The following is a 6,000-nucleotide window of genomic DNA, read 5'->3' on the forward strand; positions in this document are numbered from 1 at the left end:
GACATAGTCATTACATGGGACTTTTATAGTGCAAACAGTATTTTCCATTTGTCATTCCAAGGCTGAAGGTTATTGATACCTTACATTATTGATTAAGTAGACTAAAGCAACAATACATAAGACAGTGGCCATGAACCCTACTGTACGTTGAATGGCACAGATCTGGTCAAACAAAATTTCAATTCATATATTTTGTTAATAAATGGCTGAAGCACTCTCACTTTTCATCCTCCTCCAATCCTAAGAATGGCATGAAAGTTTCCAGTCGAGTCACTGAGTGCTCCAAATCAAATTGCAAATGTCAGCAAAACAATTAGAGGAACTGCAATGCAATATTTCTGAGCTGGTGAAGAGCAGGGAGTGATACAAAATTAAAATGTAACTAATAAAATCCTCAAAGCAAAAATGCACCAATAGCAAACAAGCCAGCGCCCCATAGAGAATAGCTTTTTAAAATTAGTTCTATGCTGCCTTTATATGGGCAGAAGTTATAAGCTCAGGTGACCATAAAATGTACAGGGAGACTATTCATTCTGTGTGTACTTTTGTTTTACAAGACCAACATTAAACTAATATTATGGCTTTTCTCTTCAAATGGTTCCGTTCTTTCCTTTTTTAGATCCTTATGCATCTTATTGATTATAAGAGAAGACCACCGAGTTTATAATAAATGGCTTTGGGATATTTTAGTTTTTAAATGAAACCATGGTGTTCATTTTAAAAGCTCTGTTTTTGTGATTGAAATATGTTCTTTTTCTTGTTTAAACTTGCATTCCAGTAGGATTGCACACCTCAAGCAGTGTCCTGTAAGTACAGTCCCTCAGTATACTGCATGTTTGACCGTTGCTCTTGGTTTTAAGTAAAATATGAAGTTGAAAGTTAACTAAAATATGAATACCACAGTATGTAGGAAGAAACTGAGATAGACAGTCTGAACTACTGTACAGGATCGAAATAAGCTGCAGAAAGTGGTTACCATGACAGCTCCACCATGGGCACCAGCCTCCATAGTATCCAGGACACCTTCAAGAAGACATGCTTCAAAAACATGGCATCAATCATTAAGGACCCCCATCACCCAGGTCATACCTTCTTTTCACTGCTACCATCGTGAAGGAGGTACAGAAGCCCGAAGGCACACACTCAACAGTTCAAGAACAGCTCCTTCCCCTCTGCCATCTGATTTCTGAATGGACATTGAACCCATGAAAACTACCACACTACTTTTACTTTTGCACTATTTATTTAATTCAATTATTATACAATTACTGTAATTCTTTTCTATTATGTATTGTTTTCTACTGCTACCGTAAAGGCAACAAATTTCATGACATTATGTCAGTGTTATTAAACCTGATTCTGATTCTGAACCATGTGAGAGAATCTGTTGACACCATTTTATGGTATATTAACTCAAATTAAATCCTTACCTCGTTTATTAACTCTTCCAGTCTTTGACTGTTGTTGAAAATAAAATACACTGTACTTTTGGATTTCTGCTTATTTTGATTACTGCGTTTATAATTCATGACAATAAAGGTCAATTCAATATCATTCGGGAACATAATTGTTTATTTTCACCACTGAAGATTTCTACTTTGCCATTGTAAATAAGGCAATATTTAATGGATGACTTCCAAAGTTTAAAGGAGAAAAAGAACGAGGAAAAGAGAAATAGAAAAGTGAGTTTGGGATAAAAGATTTAAAGTTTTAGCTTTGCTTGTCACTTGTAGATCAAAACACACAGTGAACTGCACTAATTTGCATCAACAACAGACACAGTTCGAGATGTGTTGCTGCAGCCCGCAAATGTTGCCATGCTTCCGACACCAACATAACAAGCCCACAACTTACCAGCCCTAATGTTTTTCTTTGGAATATGGGAGGAAACTGGAGCGCCAGGAGGAATCCCACATGTTCATGGGGTGAACGTATAAACTTCTTACAGATAGCAACAAGAACTGAATCCCAATCCCGTAGCTGGGGCTGCAGAGCGTTGCGCTAACCACGTACTACCCTACTGCCTAAACAGTACTGCCCTTTTGCTTTAGACCAATTATGCTAATGTTACATAAATATATATGCTGTTGTTTCACGTGTAATGTGAGTCTGCCCTACAATCCATTTAACTCTAGTGATTTGTTTTAAATTTACTGAATACCTCTCCGGGGTGACCAAAGTACCTATCAAAGGCTTCTGTTGGAACAAAGGAAATATGAGCAGCAGTAGACCTTTTGGCCACTCAAGTATGCTCAGAAACTTAATAGCATGGCTGATACTTCAATTCAGCACTGCTCTATCACTGGATCTCTGATCCCTTTAAGGTACAAAATTTATGTGTTCTTTGTCATAACTATGTATGTCCAATGTCAGCACTTCGGAGTCAGAATCAGGTTTATTATAAGACCCTAAGACTATAAGATATCGGAGCAGAAGTAGGGCATTCAGCCCATCAAGTCTGCTCCACCATTCAATCATGGGCTGATCCAATTCTTCCAGTCGTCCCCACTCCCCTGCCTTCTCCCCAAACCCTTTGATTCCCTGGCTAATCAAGAATCTGTCTATCTCTGCCTTAAATGCACCCAATGACTTGGCCTCCACAGCTGCTCATGGCAACAAATTCCACAGATTTACCACCCTCTGACTAAAGTAATTTCTCTGCATCTCTGTTCTAAGCGGACGTCCTTCAATCCTGAAGTTGTGCCTTCTTGTCCTAGACTCCCTTACCATGGGAAATAACTTTGCTATATCTAATCTGTTCAGGCCTTTTAACATTTGGAATCTTTCTATGAGATCCCCCCTCATTCTCCTGAAACCCAGGGAATCCAGTCCAAGAGCTGCTAGATGTCCTTCATACAGTAACCCTTTCATTCCTGGAACCATTCTCGTGAATCTTCTCTGAACCCTCTCCAATATCAGTATATCCTTTATAAAATAAGGAGCCAACCCATAGAGACTCTGCATCTTCTGATCCTATGTCATCCCTTTCTAATGATTTAATATTATTTCTTATACACAGGGCCACACCACCTCCTCTACCTGCTAACCTATCTTTCCAATACACCATACATCCTTGGATGTTAAATACCCAATGGCAGCCATCCTTTTGCCAATTTTCAGAGATTGCCAAGCGTCATACTTGCCAAACTGTAGCTGAATTTCAAGATCGTCCATTTTGTTTCTTAAGTTGTGTACATTCAAATCTAACACTTTCAGTCCAGTATTTGTTGCTTTCTGTTTTATCTGCACCACACCTCTATTGCCCTGTAACTCATCCCACTGGCTGTGATTATGCCTCATCTCCTGCGTGTCCTTTCTATCATCTCTGTTGCACGCTATCTTTGATTTATTTCTGTTTACTCCTCCCTCAGCTCTATCACTCCTGTTCCCATCCCTCTGCCAAATTAGTTTAAACCCTCCCTAACAGCTCTATTAAACCTGCCTGCTAGGATATTGGACCTCTTTGGGTTCAGGTGTAACCCATCCTTTTTGTACAAGTCGTACCTCCCCCAGAAGAGACCCAAATGTTCCAGGAACCCAAAGCCCTGCCCCCTATACCGCTCTCTCTGCCATGCATTAATATGACTGATTATGCTATTCTTGCACTTGCTAGCACGTGGCACAGGCAGCAATCCCAAGATTACTACCCTAGAGATCCTGCTTTTCAGCTTCCTACCCAACTCCTTGAACTCTCTCAACAGAACCTCCTCCCTTTTTCTACCTATGTCATTGGTACCAACGTGTACCAAGATTTCTGGCTGTTCACCCTCTCCCTTCAGAATACTCTGCACCCGATCTGAGACATCCCGTACCCTGGCACCTGGGAGGCAGCACACCATGTGGGTATCTCTATCAGGCTGACAGAACCTCCTGTCTGTTCCCCTCACTATGGAATCCCCTATGACTACCACATTCCTCATCATTATCTCTCCCTTCTGTGCCATGGAACCAGGCTCAGTGCCAGAAACACGATCATTGTGGTCATCCTCTGTCAGGTCACCCCCCTCAACAGCGTCCAAAACGAAATAACGATTACTGAGTGGGATGGCCACAGAGGTGTTCTCTATTATCTAAGCTCTTCCCACTCCTTCCCTGACAGTCACTCACTCATCTAACTCCTGCAGCATTGGGGTGACTGACTCCTTGTAGCTCCTATCAACCTCCTGTTCACTCTCTTTTATAAGCTGTAGGTCATCAAGCTGCAGTTCCAGCTCCCTAACGCGGTCTCTCAGGAGCCACATCTTGGTGCACCTGGCTCAGATGTGGCCTTCTGGGATACTGGAAGATTCCCACGATCCCTACATCTGACACCCAGAGCAAAGTACAAACCCTACAGACATACTCTTTATTCCTCTAAAAAAAAGGGAAATAAAATGAAGTCCACTCACCCACTTACCTCATCGAAGCCCAAATGAGCCGAAGCCCTACCACTCTGCCGCAGACCACTCCGTCGATGACTGTTCTGCTAGGCATTATCACTGACATATGTCATGAAATGTGTTGATTCTTGGCAGCAGTACAGTGCAAGACTAAAAGTTACTATGTGACAATAAAATTACATTAATAGATAAGGCAAACGTGAGGAAGTATTAATGAGCTTCGTGGACCGTTCAGAAATCTGATGGTAGAGAGGAAAATATTGTTCTTAAAACATTGAGTGTAGGTCTTCAGGCTCCTGTACTTCATCTCTATATGTAGTAAGAAGTGGGCATGCCCCAGGTAGTGAGGGTCTTTAATGATGGATGTCGGTTTCTTCAGGCACCTCCGTTTGAAAATGCCTTCAGTGGTGGGGAGGCTTACATCAGAGTAATGATATTTAAAATTTTAATCTTCTGTGCAAAAAGCTTATGAATGATCCAACTTATGGAAACAGGAGGCTGCAGGTGCTGGAAATCTGCAGCAATACACAAGATGCTGGAAGAACATCATCAATGGAGGGAAATAGACAGTCAGAAACCCTTCGTCTATCAATTTTACAGGTCAAAACTCTGCATCAGGAATGATTCAGGTTTCAGACGAAACACTGATAATTTCCTTCCTCCCACAGGTGCTGTTTTACCTGCGGAAGTCCTTCAAGTGGAAGAGAGAGTTGATGCTGAAGCACGTGGAGTCTGAAATGCAATAGAGAGAACAACAAAACCAAACCCAGAAAGCCAGATAAAGGGAGGCAGGCATGGACAGAGAGAATGACTCACACAAAGCAGGATGGACAGATAAGTCGAGTCACGCTCGCCGAAAGCTTACCAATGACTCAACTCTAACAAATTAGAGAGTTGAGGATGTACGTCATGTGCCAATGCTCATAAAATTGTTCATAATTCAGACTTTCCTACTATCAAATAAACATGGAACAGACAAATACATCTGCTTTCTACAAAACATTTTAAACAAGTTGACTTGTAAAATGGAATGGGAAGATTCCAGCCATCCCAGCCATAACAGAAAAATTGGTCGTCTCAGAACAATTTACATTTAATGAACTGTTGTCAAAGTAAACTGTTTTGATAATACTATGCTATAATCTTGTATGGGGAGAGGTAGGACAAGGTTACTGTCCTACAAATTTTCCCACGGTATGCATGCAGTACAAGCCACACACTATAACATTGTACTTCATAGGCTGAACCAAGTAAAAGTGCGGTTTACCTTATATTTACATATTTAAGGAGATTTTCCAACTTCGTTCTGCCTGCAGTCAATCTCCAAAAGCTGCCTCTGAGGAAACTGCACGCACACTCTGTAATTTTTTTAATAATCAAAATTTTAATACTATGCATTAAGATTTTTTGCAGTTTAGACCTGCTGCATGAACTTCAGAAAGAAAACAAGAATGTGCATTTATACAGTGCCTCATATAGTATAGACTGTATAACCGGTCCATTTTTGCTCCAGTTCCCCTGTTCGTACAGAGGTTTTGGATAGGTACTTTGGTCATCTTTAGTTAGGTATTCTGTAAATTTGCAGGTTAATCAGCAGAGTTAAATAGGTTGTAGAGCAGAC

Source organism: Hypanus sabinus, chromosome 14 (assembly GCF_030144855.1).
Source record: "Hypanus sabinus isolate sHypSab1 chromosome 14, sHypSab1.hap1, whole genome shotgun sequence".
Classification (NCBI taxonomy): Eukaryota; Metazoa; Chordata; class Chondrichthyes; order Myliobatiformes; family Dasyatidae; genus Hypanus; species Hypanus sabinus.